Raw genomic sequence first — 15320 nt, forward strand, 5'->3', positions numbered from 1 at the left:
TATTACCAAGGCTTCTTTTAAAATGTTTTCACTTCTTTAAACACATGTGACTGCTAATTACTCAGAACTAAGATGTTTTCAGTTTACCATGGTTCAGTGTCTACATTATAGATATCACAGAAACAAGAATGTCTACATGACCCAAGTGATATATCTCAAATATTGATTTGTAATGAAGCCAAGCACAAAGATTGCTAAAAACCACATTAAACTAATAGTACTCTTCTGTGGGTTTTTTCTCTAGCATTTTCAGTAAAGCCATTCTTCTGTAGTATTTTCAATCTTGACATAGTATTTTTATGTTGAAGTATAAGATTGTGATGTGAGCCTAAAAGTGGAAGTAGAAAGAACAAAATTATTTGGTCATTGTGTTCTCATTATCAAGACTCTATGAAATGCAAAAATGGTAAATTGTCAATGATGAGGATGATTTAAAATATCACTGATAGCATGCAGAGAAAAGCTTTACAGGGAGAGAGTTCTGAAAGTGCTATTTTTGCACAGAGAGGCTGCTTGGCTGCTGTCCTGGGTTTCAGTCTGCTCTAGGTGGGGTCATGCTGTGGCTAAAATTAACAAAGTCAATCTGACCAGCTCAGTATGAACCTGGAATAACTCTACCGAAGTGCAGTACTACAACTGAGAAGAAAACTTAGGATCTTTCCTGGGTTGCATTACTGCCCGTGCTAGCAATGATACCTTGTTATGCTGCAAGTAAATTTCAGGACCTCTCAGCTTTGTCATGATCCTTGGCCATTTCACTCCACTGATACAGGGGGGTACCTTTTGGGTGATGTTACTTCCTAACAGCAGTCTGAGAATCATTCAATAACCAAGGTTAGAGCCTTACCTTCTCTAGCAGTTAAGGCTTGTCTTGGTCCTGTTTGGGTATCGGAGTGAAAGAAAACCCTCTTAAAAGACAAAAGTGCATGTTAAAGAGTTGATTGAGTTCTTAAAAAAAGTTGCCACTGATATGTCCAATTACATTTTCTAAACCATATTGGATGAGCTCCTATATGCTTTTTACTTGAGACAATGCATCCGTTGAAAGTATGAGGTATCTCACCAAATAAGCATGTGTGAGTGTCCAGGTTTCAGCTGGGATGGAGACAATTTTCTTAATAGCTGGTGCAGTGCTGTGTTTGGGATTTGGTGTGAGAACAATGTTGATGGCACACGGATGTTTTTAGTTGTTGCTGGGTGATGTTTGTACTAAGTCAAGGACTTTTCGGTTTCCAGTGAGAGGGCTGGAAGGGCATGGGACACTGGGAGGGGACACAGCCAGGACAGCTGACCCCAACTGGGCAAGGGGATATTCCATATCGTATTATGTCATACTCAGCATATAAAGATGGAGGAAGGAGGAGGAAGGGGGGACATTTGGCATTATGGCATTTGTCTTCCCAAGTAACCATTACACGTGATGGAGCCCAGCTTTCCTGGAGATGGCTGAACACCTGCCTGCCCATGGGAAGTGGTGAATTAATTCCTTATTTTTCTTTGCTTACATGTGCAACTTTTGCTTTCCCTATTAAACTGTCTTACCTCAACCCAAGAGTTTTCTCACTTTCACCTTTCTGATTCTCTCCCCTACCCCACTGTGAGGGGAGGGGACCAGTAGCTGTGTGGGGCTTGGTTGCCAGCTAGGGTTAAACCACGACAGTGAGGATATCAGTATCAGTCCATAAAATTTAAGATTTTCAATTTTATCAGCAAGTTTGTCATTGATAACCTTAGAGTATACAACTGTGTGAGATAAAAAAGCCACATAATTGCACTCATCAGCACATTATAATAATTTCCCATCACTCTCTGAGAAGTTACCTTGCATTCCCACCCTATCAGAAAGAACAGTTAATTGATTTTTTTCTGGCTATAGTGCATGTAAAGCTTTTCCTTGAAGATTGCCTGTGTCACTTGTAACTACTTGGAAATTTTGGCATGGTAAACAATGTAGATGTTTACATTTATTTTTCACTGGTTTTGAAAGGTCATAAGAATGTGCAAAGCTACTTTATTCACCATGTCATTATATAAAAGAATTTCTACCACTCAGAAATACTCACTTACTCCATTAGATTGCATCATACAACTACTGCAATTAGTGTGATAATGGAAAGTATAGTTACTGAGTAGCAAACCTTACAATGTCTTGGTGACCTGCTATGCTCATTTTGTAAAACATGATTTGCAGGCTACATAGCTAACATATTCCATTTTCTGCCTGACGGTAGTTTAATGTAATAATACATCATTCTGCAGCCTAAGTTGCTTAGAATGATTGGTTCTTGATCTATCCTCATGGCTGAAAATGGAGCTGTAACTTGTCAAGGTAATTTTGTGGCTAAAATTTCATAGTATCCAATTCATGCCACAAGTCTCATGGAATTCTTGACAAATATTCTTTCTGGTTTTTCCCTTTAAATGTATATGACTATGTGAATGGTAGGAATACCCACTCACCATCCTGTTGTCCGTGATGCTCATATAGGCAAAAGTTTGCTTTCTTAATCATGAAGCTAGAAAAGCACATGAGCACTGGAACATCATACACATGTAGGGGAAATATTTTTAAGAGGGCCAAAGCAGTAATCACCTTCATAATCAGGAGCTGAAGATGCATTCTGTGTTAAACATTGTCTCTGAAATTATTTCCTAGGTGTCATTTCCCTTTCTTGATTCCTTCCTGTGTGCTATGTAAAGCAATGCAGTTTTGTTGGCTAGGAGGAAAAAATAAACTTTCTGCTCTTTTAAGTTAGCAAATACAGTCTTTTTTTCTTTTCATATTCACAGAAAGAAACCTCTATTCTGTAAAAGCAAGACTCGAAACACAGCTGATGTCGCACGACTATTACTAAAGTGAAAGGTCTCATCCAACTACGCCATTTTCAACAAAAACATTAAAATTTGTCCTCTGTGTCAAAGGCACAGGCTAAGCCAACACCAAAAATGTTTAAATTGATCAGAAAAAAATTGGCCTCTTTACAGAATTTGTGTTCTATTGACTGGGAATTGCACTATTATTTTAACATCTCAAATACTGCTTTGCTAGAAAACAGATAACAGACTATACATGATTGTTTATCAAAGCCTTTCTTGCCAGATACTATACAACTGATGATGCCTGACAGCAGGATGTTGTATAATAGTCACCAGCTTAGGTAACTGCCACAGAAGGTAGATTTTGTAATTGTCAGACCCCGCTGAAAATAATTCAACAGGTTAGTGGAAAATGAAATAAAAAATAATAAAGCAGCCACCTAAAATGGCATTTGATGTCAGACTTTGAAGATAGTGTGGACTGTCAAATGGTAAGATAGCATCACTAAATCATGGTTTGCCACTACAGAGTTACTTGGTGGCAGCAGTTTGAAAGTGGGAATTCACAGCATTATGAAAAATGGACAAAGCTGCACCCAAGAAAAAACAAAACTCCTGTATTTGGAGTTACAGGAGCTGTCACATGTTTATATATTTATGATGGAAATTAGTGGTTGGAAACCATAGGAGCTTCACAGACTGATCAATAGAATAGCTGATACCCTTGCTTTCAGAAGGAAGAGGGAAAGGAGACATGAAGAGATGGGAGAGACATGAAGATATTGCCCATGGGAAAGCCCAAATTCAGCAACACCCCTATCAATGTAGCTCACCTCCTGAAAGTGCCAGCAACTGAATGAGATACTTAGAGATCAAATGAAAAGGTTTAGAAAGCTTAATTAGTTAACTGACTATATGCATTTGACAGTGCATGCTATAAAATGTTTTAGTAGCAATATGCTTTGGAAAAACAGGTATGATGTTGGGAGCTGAAGCTTTAAAGAAATTAGGAAATCCCACGGACGTCCACTGTAACGGTTGAACTATTGCTTAGAAAAGCAAGTGTTCTTCCAGAGCTTTGGGGCCTGGAACAATCTGTCATCACTGGTGTTCGAAAACATGCAGCCCCACCTCCAGGACTTCATAGCAGCAGGACAGGTCATGAGAGCCATGTCCATCCACATAAGGGGGCCTCCAACATGCCATGCAACACCCATGGGCCAGGCAGCTCCTCCACACCGGCAAGGAGCAACTGGGGAGCAGGGGTCCTCTCTGCCTCCTGCCTCCCTGCTGCAGGGCATGCACCTGTGGGCTGCACCAAGCTGGGGGTGCTCGGCCTCCTGTGGATCCTCATGACTGCCCCAGAAGCTCTGTCTGACAAGGCTGTCCCAAGATGAGCTGTGCAAGACCTCCTGGCAGCTCAGCTGCAGTTTCTATGGGGCATTTCCTGCTTCAGTCTCCATTTCATTCTACGCATGTGGCACTGCTGTGAAAGGGGAAGCACCCTGGTCGTTATCTCTCTCCTTGCTTTTACTTGCTTTTACTCCCCTCTGAGACTCATGGCACATGTGCTGTGCTTATTTATGTGAAATGTAATTTTGTTGGAGAGCAGAGAGAGACTGTTTGGCACTGAAGTGTGTTGATTTATTAAGATAAAACATTGATTTCTGTTATAAAGTTTTGGGAAATGAACTTTAAAGATAAGTATAGCATGCCTCCATGACAAAGAGTGTAACATGTCTACATATTTAACTTTGGGTTTTAAAATGTATTGATCAGCAGTTTAACAATAAAACATCAAGCTGGGATAAAAATGAGTTACAACTAGGTTGGCAGGATTTCAGACACCCCACAAAACCTTGACAATTTAGGTAAATCCCATGACCGATTCATCCAGTTTGAACTATTGGACTAGCTAGGGCACAGATGAAATAAAACAGAACATATCTCCTGAGTCCTCTATGAGGTGGTAGAAATCACTCACAGAGGTAAAAAAATTGCCAAAGTAGATTTGGCTTTTAAGTTTTGCCAGCAAGCCCACACAAATGGAGCCGGATTCATCCTGAAGGCACCTAAACCTCTTTAATTCTTTATTTACTGTATAAACTCCTGCAGTGACCAGTGACCCAAGTGACTTTCAGCACTGCATGTCTCCAGCACGAGCTTAGGTCTCACACCTAGCATTCCTCCCCAAAATGTTCCTGTAGTAAGGTACAGCCTTTGCTAAACAATGCTTCTGCCAGTACCAAACCTTTTTGCATTGGTGCGTCTGTACATTGCACATTGGTAGAACACAACAAGCAGCCTGTATGCAAAAGATAAGGTTTGGAGAAGTAATTTTTTATGCAAACCATGAAGCCTCAATGCTCATGCTAGCAAAGGCCATACATATCTCTTATCCACATGCTGGGCAGCTACAAGTAATGACAGACCCAGTGCTTTATGCCTGAATGCCAGTGTTGAACTGCTTGACCCTACAGGTTCTTGCCACACGTGAATGAATGAGGATGTCCCCTTAAAGGACAAAAGGAAGGAATTTGTCCAAAAAAAGTAGATTTGCAATTTGCCTTTCTTCTGCCCAGAGGGATTTTCAGTCTTTCACTTGAGCTGAGGCACACGAAATCTTGGCACGCAGCCACTCTTTTCCCCAAATCATGCAAAACTGCCACTTAATGTGGTATTCTGTTCATTCACGGTTCTTCCAAGATCTGACAATAAACTAATTGCTGGAAAAAAAACCATACTGTCATAGGCTGGCCTGCTTGACATCTGCCCAGTAGAGGCATGACAATCAGTAACACTGTTCTTAAATATCTGTGTATCACCACACTGATTCCCAACCCCTTTTTCCTAAAGAAATGCCAAAATTGTGTGCAAGAAAGCTTCAGGAAATAGATACAGCTTTCATCTTAAAACATGCCGTGGTAGATCTGAAGAAGTTCTGTCAAATTTTAGGTTCTTCTCTTGCTCTATGACAGCAAGATGACTGGAACCATCTGCAGACCCGCAAAGGGTTGGCAATCATTTGCTCTGCATGTTCAGGGAGAGCAACAAGTTGCATGGACCCTCGTTACCTGGACATGTTAGAGGGACCCTCGGGCAGGTGGAGAGTACCAGAAGGCACCGCTTCCCTTTCTTGCCTGCCTTGTTGCCCCACAGGCAGTCTGCAGAGGCAGACTTCTATGTCCTGATGCAAGCAAGCAGATGCTCTTAACCCTGAGCATTTGTGACTCAAACTCTTTATACAGACCATATTAAGAAAAGCTGCTATTTCAAACCTGAACCAGAGCTTGCGTGCAAAATGTTGTCTGCTAGTTTTGTGAATCACTTTTCTCTTACTTTGTTGAGAGCCTGACCTAGAAGCATCAGCTGCAACATCACCACTGCCAAAAGGTCTGTAAAGGCACTCTCCTTTCTCCCACTGCGGTGTAATCCTGGCTTGAACCTTAGTTCCCGTGATAGCACTGATCAGTCCCACCTTCATCTCCTCAGACTTTTTTCAAGTTTAGCTAAAATGATGGACCTAAGGTTGTTATAGTCCACTATCAACTTTAAAACTATTCATTCACCAAAAGAAATACTGCATAGTCAATACCTGATAATGACTGATGTCATACCTGTTTCTTATGAAATGGACTTCCATGTGCAGAAGTGATCATGGACGTATGTGATAAAGTCTTCATAAACCACAAGAGTGTCTTTAGTTTTATTCCTCTTGCTGGTGCTGAAAAATACAAATCTTGAGTACTAAGTTTAAATAGAAGCCAACCTGTATTTTATACCATCTTTATAGTATAGTATTAATTTTAACTCTGTGTGTACATATTAAATCTTCTCTGACCTGGGGCATGGTGCATACCACTTACTGTTAGATCTACTCTTTTCCAGTGATTGCAGAAACCAGTGAAGAGTGTTACTCATTCTTGGCATTAAAATAGAGCTAAATGGAATACAATTTGTCACACACTAAGAAGTTTACAATATTATTTATATGTAATTTCATGCCTCTTAAACACAAAGAGATAAAGCCAGCTGTCACAAGTCAGTAACAGTCAATCAGACAGTCCAAATCTGTCTGAAAGCAATGGAAAAGCAAGTTTGAGCAGCAGCTTTCCAGCACTATCAGCATCAAATACTGACCAGTGGTGATTGTATTCAAGGTGGCACTGGCCATTTGGTATTTGGAGGGAAATGTTCAGATTCTGCAGGAACTGATGCTGGTGGTCCAAGCTGGAGACAGCTGCAAAAGTCAACATCTTTTAGATCTGACACAGAGCAGAGGTTCTCAGCATTACGGGTCATATATCTGGAAAAAAAAACCCCAAACAGATCAAGTAATTTAATCTGTCTTCTTAAATTGTTCTTAATGTAATGAACATGTTACAGTGACCTTTAGAACGTCTAATGGGTGATGCATTTCAGCTTTTTGAATATTTAAGCCACCTTCCAAATTATGTCTCATTTGTTTATTCTTATTTTTGCCTGTGCATTAAACTGCATCATAATCAAGTTGGATTTAAAAAAACCCAACTACCTGATACAGTTAATTTCAGATGCCATTATTGTATTTTCTCTTAAATCCCAATGGTATAAAATCATTCTTTGCAGCTTCTCTTGAACTGCTATGTTGGTCTGTTTCATTTGTCCGATCCTTAAGAATGGGCTACCGCTGTACACCAAAAAGATTGTTTCACTTCTTCTGTGATCAGGCTTATCCTACAGAATGACAATTTGTAAGCTTGGGAAATTTGGCTAGGCTTTGGGATGAATTTCTGTAAAAATCTCTTAACGAATGCAGGAAGATTACATATACTTTAATTATTTATTTTGTGATAGAGTGTCTTCCATTTGAAAAAAACTGGGTATCTTGTCTTTTGAAAGCTTCTCAAAACATCTATTTATTTCAGATCCAACTTTCCTTTTATGTTCTGGCTCCATATTCTCTTAGTTTGAAAGGTCTGGGTTTTTTTCAGTTGATTGGAGTAATTTTGTGGTGCTGCTTTAAACCACTCTTTTGATCTTACTCTAAAATTCAATATAGCATGACTCAGTGCCATGACCACTACCAAATACGAAGTCCAATATGTCAGCTATTCTTTGAAGATTTTTGTTTCTATTGCAACCACTGAAAATTTTGAAACTGCTGACACATGGGGTCTCTGATCTGTTGACCTGGGCATGTCTAATCTATAGTATAAGCACTTACAGTGCACGTGTGCAGGACTTTTTAACTGAGCAATGCTAATTGGTACTATGCACAGAAGGACCTAGCAATGTAAAAGGGAAATGACTCCATGACTTTCCTTTAACTGGAAATGACATCGGGTTAGCATTTACTTCAGTCCTAAACTGTTTTTGTCATCTTTCTTTCTTTCATTCTGCCTTGTCTGCACACCAGCTCTGTGCGTAGTTACTTAATCAACAGATTGTAACTCTTATTTCAGAAATTCTCACCATTTCACATCTCACTGAGGACAGTTTTTAATTTACATTACCTCCCTGAAAGATTCAACGAGGGTGGGGATTACTTGAAAACTAGATTACTGCAGAGACAAAGACAAGTATCTTGCAATTCATCAGGTGCAAGGAATATGAGAAGGCTGAACATAAGGATAGAAAAAAATGAAGAAAAAGGTAATTACTGTGTGGTGGTATAGTAATAAAGACACTTTAATTTGTGAGAGGAGTATGGTCTGTGGGAGACATTTTGCTCCAGCTCTGCCTGGACAATGTGTAAGAAATCTGAGTTGCAGCTAACACCAAGTTTGACCTCCATCCCTGACACACTCCTAAGTGTTGCCAGTCACAGGGAGCAGAGGGTTTCAAGCTGAGGCTCCAAGCAACTTGATATATGAAACTGCTGGGAAATTGGCAAGGGTGTTGAAGCTCATCTACCAAACCAGCAATTGTTCCTAAGGCTGCTGACTTGCCAGCTTGCAAGTGTTCTTACAAATAAGCCCACAGATCACAGCAAAATAAGCACTCCCGTTGACTTCAGGGCAGCTCACTGCAGTTACATGACAGCACTTAGGTACAAGGAGTGCAGAGGAAGAAATTATCATGTCTGAAAGAGAAAGGCATAGGACAGAGAAAGTCATGTTGCTCCATCCTGCTGTTTTTTGGAAAGTGCTATTACCCTGTAAGTAAAAATAAACAGCTGGATATAATATACCCAGAATTTTAAGTGGATTTCAGTAATGATATCCTATATAGTATTTTCTTCTGTTTTATCACTAGCTGTTAGGCTGTGGTGGCTTTACTCTGACTTGGACCTCTCAAGCCTAGATAAAGAAGAGGTGTACTTTCATTGAAGGAAGCTGTCCTTTAAATAGACTGGTATGCTTTGGTGACAACATTTACAGGTGCCATATGTCTAACTAGTATTTTAGGCATTACATTAGAAAAACATGTTATTTAGTGCTCTACAAACATGGCTAAAAAAGCTTTTGTCTTTTACAAATAGACTGAATTTATAGCTTCCTATCACTGTGTTCACTAGTAGAAACTGGAATCAGAAAAGCAGTTAGCTTTAGCCTCCTTAATAAAGGTGTTTACAGTGCTCGTTGTAACCACACAGAACACAGATCAAGCATCTACATTTCTCATCTTACATATTAAAAAACAAAACCCCTCAAAAACTCACAAAGCTTTTCAAATCAATCGTATGTTAAAAAATGTAAATTTGCACCTCAACTGGTCATGGCATATGGTAATGGTATCAAGACTGCTTTAAAAGGCATGTGTCAGCAAGTAGAATTTAACCCACTGCAAATGAAACAGGAAAAAACAGATGATCTCTGAGGCTAAATAGTAAGCCAATGCTTACAGTTGAAGGTAAAGCTCACCTTTTGCATCTTTTGCAGCTAAAGCCCTAAGTCTAATTTTATGTTGGTGGCATAGCAGTAGTTACACAGTGATACTGGTCTATATTCCATTTTCACTTACAGTTTTGACTCTAGTGAGGACTCTAACATTGTGTATATGTTCACCTTTTATTTCCCAAATAAAAGCTTTTTCTGCTCCTCACCCCATCCCACCAGTGAGCAGGCTGGGGGTACACAAGGAGGTGAGAGGGAACACAGCCGGGACAGCTGGCCCAAACTGACCAGAGGGATACTTCACACCATATGAAGTTATGATCAGCATATAAAGCTGGGGGAAGAAGAAGCAAAGGGTCCTTACCTACAGCCACAGTCCCTCCAGGAGTGAACCTGCTCCAACATGGCCTTACCCCTGGCTGCAGTCTCTTCAGGGGTATACCTGCTTTCTCATGGGCCTGTTCATGGCCACGCGCTTTGAGGTGCTGCAGAACAACTTCATGCATTGCCATGGATCGCCTCAAGGTGTACTGCTGCAGCATGGACTTACTTACAGCCACTGATGCTCTAAGGTGTACCTTCAACAAACTTCCTGGGACCACAATTCCTTCAGAGGTATACCTGCTGCGGCATGGACATAACCACTAACACAGACACTCTGGGGTGTCCTGTTCCCATGTGGACTCATCTACAGGTCACAATCCCTTTGACTTGAGTTCACAATGGGGTTCCAGCCTGTCCAGTACAGCAGCACAGAAGCAGCTGTGATGCCCTGGCCATCTGCCAGCTCAGGTGCATCGCCATTGCTGTTATCAAAATGATCCCAGGCACAGCACAGTGAGATGATAAGTGATGCAGCAGTACAGCAAACAGCAAAAGTAAAAGAAGCCACTCAAGCACTTAATATAGAGTGGGGCAAGCAAGCCCCATGGCAAGCACAGGAGCCTGCCCATCAATAGCTAAACAGCACTAACAACTATAAATTCAGTCTAGCACATTTCAATCAAACCTGTTGTTATCTCGAACCCTTCAAGCTCCACGTTGGGCACCAAAGAGGACTGTCATTATTTAACCCTAGCCAGCAACTAAGGACCACACAGACACTCTATCACTCTCCCGCAGTGGGATGGGGGAGAGGATTGGAAGAGTAAGTAAAAGTGAGAAAACTGATGGGTGAGATAAAGCCAGTTTAACAAGTAAAGCAAAAGCTGTGCACACAAGCAAAGCAAAGCAAGGAATTCACTCACCACTTCCCATGGGCAGGCAGGTGCTCAGCCATCCCCAGGGAAGCCGGGCTCCATCACTCGTAATGGTTACTTGAGAAGACAAAATGCCATCACTCTAAAAATTGCCCCCTTCCTTATTCTTCCCCCAGCTTTATATGCTGAGTATGAGATAATATGGTCTGGAATATCCCTCTGGTCAGCTGGGGCCAGCTGTCCTGGCTGTGTCCCCTCCCAATTTCTCGTGCACCCCCCGCCTGCTCATCAGTGGGGTGGGGTGAGGACCAGAAAGGGCCTGGGGTCAGGGTAAGCCCTGCTCAGCAATAGCTGAAACATCTCTGCGTTACCAACACTGTCTCTAGCAGAAATCCACAATATACTCCTATACTAGCTACTATGAAGAAAATTTACTCCATCCCATCCAAAACCACCGTGTATTAATCTAACTCTATGTTGTCATAGAAAGACTCTTTCACAGTCTTTCACTTGTTATACACTGCAAAGTGTTGAAATAATTTTGATACTTCAGATGTCACCTCTTCCCAGCTGCAATTAGCATTTAAAAGCTTAACATCAATTTCCATTCAAATATGCCGCCTCTGTAGTCATGGTAACCTCCTCATCAACTGTATCTTCAAGCTTTATAAGGTACTGCTGTGGTGCTTTAGAGATGTTGTGCAGGATTTTTCATTTGGCTCCCTTCTCTTTCCCTCTCCTTCACAAAAGACGCTTCTATGCTTGTTTTTACCAAGTCGGTTTAGAGCAGAAAAAGAGCCAAATGTAAATACTGGTTAAAAAAAAAAAAAAAAAAAAAAGTTCTACTTCATGGAGCTTCCTGAAAATAGGAGGTGGTCAAGAAGAGTGGCTTATAATTTCAGAGGGCTCATAACACACAGTGCAGTAAACTACATATAAGCTATTAAAAAGTACACATTAAGCATATATAGAAATGAAAACCTAGCTGTATGTACAAATATCCAAGTACTTAGCGGCCCTCTTCTCTCCCCACTTAAGAACAGAAACATAGAACCAGATCTAAGCCGAAGGCTGTTCAAATAATCTAATTATTCTGTATTTAACCAGGATATGCTCTGACGTTTAATTTTGTGAGAAGAATATGAAATTTATTTTATCACTAGTTATCCTCCTTATACAAATTTAACCAAGGTTTTTTTGTTTCTGTCATCATTTTAGGCAGCATGTACGTGAGAACAAGTTGGCTGATTCAAAATGCTTGTTATTGTAGAGATACCCATTTGTGAGCCACATCATTCTTGTTACAGGTTTTATTGTCCTCGACTTGCAATACATGCTTATAGTTGGGAGAAAAATAATTTCAGGTACAGAGAAACGGATATTATCATTGAGATACATAGACATTTGGTTATTAGATAATGTAATTATAGGGGGATATTATAAAATAATTATAGGGAACTTTTTACATTTTCTCCCTGTGGTCATTCGCAAAAATCACCTGCTTACACTTGTCTTTCAAAAATTGATAGAAGGTGGGGTACTACACACACCTCCCTGCCTGCCTCTGGCCAACTGTGAAGCTCTGAAAGCATCTTTTAGGTATCTTTCTCAAGTGGCGACTTCTCACAGACTGCAAGGCACAAGAAATCACATAAGCCCACTTACCTTTAATCACTGCACAGCAGGCACAGGTAGGATATTTGAGATGTAGCCACTTTCATCTGTCTTGCATGCACAGATACAGACAGTAAATCTGCATTTTAACTAATTCTTTTCTAAGTGGCGGCTCTAGAAAGATTGTTAAAACAATCTCCACACCTCTTTGCATCATCCTGAGCCTAAACAATACAAATCTGGGTAATCAACAGGCACCCTCTATCAGCTGCCAGACACTAACGAGAACCTCTCAATGTATAATGTGAAATAAATGTAAACCACCTGTGCAAACTCTGGCTTTGAAGGGCACTTTGTGTGTCTGACGCAACCATGGCTCTCACTGGAAACTGCTGAAATTTTGGAAACAGCTTCTGAACCTTTTGCATCCCTTGCATGTCCACATAGTCTCTTAAGATACCTATTGTGTTTCGGTGTATCTGGTTTTGCCATTTTATAACTCTTTAGAAGAACTTAGGGGTTTCAAATCAACACTGAGGCAACTCAAATGGCCCAGATGCTGCAAACAGCTGGCGTGAAGATGCAAATAGACTATGCAACCCAGGCCTACCCAGGCTATCCTTATTTTTCATGTCATATCCTGATTATAATTTTGAAGATACTTACAAGGTCCATGTTTATCACTTAATAAAAAACTTTGCATTTTTGTGTTCTTCATCAAGCACTAACAGTTCAAAACAAAGTAGAAGGTATAAAAACCGAAGTTATTCTTTAGCCCAAAGAAACTGAGAGTTCACCATTTGCAGTAAACTTTTTTGGAATGTGAATGCCGAAACCAGGACACACTGAAAGAAGAAATAGTGCTAGTGAGTTTTTTACCAGATTCTTCCCAGATCTCAAGCACTGTCCCATCCATTTCATCTGAATCTCCCTGCTCTCACCTGAGCTCTGCATTTTTCAGGGATTTCCACTTGGAGGTCTTCCCCAGCTGCCCAGACCCAGTGAGGGCCTTCCTGGGGTGCTGGCCCACCTACGGTAGATTACTTCAGTCTATCCACAGATTGGCACGTGAGTTTTTCTAACAACGAATGGCACAGAGTAGGAGTGTAAGTGGCATTTCAAAAGATCGGCACCTGCTAGTGCTGACCTGATGGATCTACAGAACGTAGCACGAAGAATTAGCTATGGAAGAGCTGCATTGTAACAGTTGCATTTGAACCATGAAGCAATTTCTTAATGAAGCACAATTTATTGGGAAAATATTTATGTTGAAAGATGGAGACCAAAGCAAAAAGGGGCAGTTCTGGCTAAGAACTTCCTGTTTCCTGGGGTGTTCAGCACATCCTTACTGTTTTCTGTGGCAACTTAGAAAGGTGGTTTGAAGAAATTTCTCTTCATGGGTAAATTCATGGTGGTTAATAACTTTAGAGTGGACACGCTGACTTCCTCAAAATCAAAACCAAAATGTGACATCCTTTTCCTTCATTTCCCAGTTCCCCTTCGGTAAACATTCGGAATAAAGGAAATTTTGACCAGAAGACCTCTCCTTCTTAAGGCTACCCCCCTCCTCGAGACTTACCACCTTTGTCAGAATTTTACCTCGATGGATCTGCACCAGCTAACCCCGGAGAGAGGGGACACAGCCCCAGCACCCTCCCGGCCCCTCGCCCTGCCGCGCACCGAGCGGCCGGCGGGAGCGCGGTGACCCCGCGGCGCCCTGCGCGGGGCCGCGCCGCTGCCTGCCCCGCCTGCGAGGGGCGGGACGGGGCGGGTGCCACCGCCCACGGCAGGCGGCGCGGCGTGGGGCCGTGGCGGTGGCCGCCCCTCCCGTCCCCATTCCCTCGCCCGTGCCCGTGCCGAGCGCTCGCGGTCCGGCGCGCAGCGCAACGCGCCTCCGGGTGAGCGTCGCCGGTTTTCGCGGGCGGGGGTTGGGAGGCGGCGGCGGTGCGGAGTCCCCCTTCCCCGAGTGCCCGCCCCCGTGCGTGGCACCCGGCTGCGAAGGGGTGCCCCGTGCGCCGAGCCGGCCGCGGTCGCTCCGCGGCTGTCCGCGGTTGGGGATGGGGGACCCTCAGGGGCTGGACCCGCTCCCGCTGCAGAGAGGAAAAAAGTTGGTGCGGTGCGGAGGGGTGCGGAGCGGAGCGGTGCGACGTTGGGCTGAGTTAGGCGAGGCGCCGCCGCACCTCCGCGGGGGGGGTGGAGAGGACGGGGTGCCGGGGCTGCGCCGCGCCCCGCCCCGCCCCGCTCCGCTCCGCCGGGGGACGGGGTCCGCGGCGGGCGGGCAGGGGAGGCGGTGCGGCGCGGCGCGGTGCGGCGCCGTGCGGCGCGGCGGGCGGCAGCGGTCTGGCCCGGCGCTGCTGCGGGAGTTTCGGGGCAGAGGGCGGCCCGGGCGCTCGTGCCGTTCCCGTGATTTGTAACGGTTTCGGGGTGACCGGCCCATCCGCCTCTAGTTCCGCACCGTGCCTTTCCGGTATCTTTCCTGCTTGATGTGTTTATGGCAGTCCGGTGAGCAGTGACTGTAAGGTAGAAAATAAAATACCTCCACTGTGGTGCTGCATCTTGCAGAGGGAGTATGTCTCTGTGACAGCTTCTTAGTACAGAAGCTGTTGGCAAAAATCAGGAGAAACTGCACATGACAATAACTTTTATGTAAATAACTGCATGTAATAGTTGCAATTCTCTATTTAAGAATATAGTTATGTATACAATCAGTATTCTGCTGGTAAATGGATTGTTTGGTACTCAGCTATTACTACAAACTAAGTATTTTTTGACTGTAATAGTAAGGACTAATAATCAATTTTACTTTAAAAGTGTCCTGTATTTTGTGTCATATGACATGAAACATTATCCACAGTGCATATGTAACTAATTT

At 42.7% G+C, this 15320-nt stretch overlaps 1 protein-coding gene and 1 long non-coding RNA gene across 6 annotated transcripts in view; one reads left to right on the top strand and one right to left on the bottom strand.

Moving 5' to 3' along the window:
* Positions 1 to 3759: 3759 nt before the first annotated feature.
* On the bottom strand, positions 3760 to 14144 carry LOC119141018. 2 transcript variants are annotated; one of them, XR_005101802.1, is made up of 4 exons: positions 14028 to 14144; positions 6958 to 7123; positions 6435 to 6541; positions 3760 to 4303 (listed from the first exon to the last, which is right to left on the bottom strand). It is a non-coding gene; the product is annotated as an uncharacterized LOC119141018 (long non-coding RNA). The 2 variants fall into 2 exon arrangements; XR_005101801.1 differs by having other exon boundaries at positions 3760 to 5543.
* A 103-nt stretch (positions 14145 to 14247) lies between these two features.
* Positions 14248 to 15320, top strand: part of SLC24A2 (solute carrier family 24 member 2) — a 111644-nt gene continuing 110571 nt past the window's right edge. For 3 of the 4 annotated variants that reach the window (XM_037374003.1, XM_037374006.1, XM_037374005.1), the window contains exon 1: positions 14248 to 14346. The gene's annotated coding sequence lies outside the window, so the exon portion shown is untranslated. Of the gene's footprint in view, positions 14347 to 14475; positions 14560 to 15320 lie in introns of those variants that run through there. The other variant, XM_037374004.1, reaches the window with a different exon arrangement.

Source organism: Falco rusticolus, chromosome Z (genome assembly GCF_015220075.1).
Source record: "Falco rusticolus isolate bFalRus1 chromosome Z, bFalRus1.pri, whole genome shotgun sequence".
In the NCBI taxonomy this organism is placed as follows: Eukaryota; Metazoa; Chordata; class Aves; order Falconiformes; family Falconidae; genus Falco; species Falco rusticolus.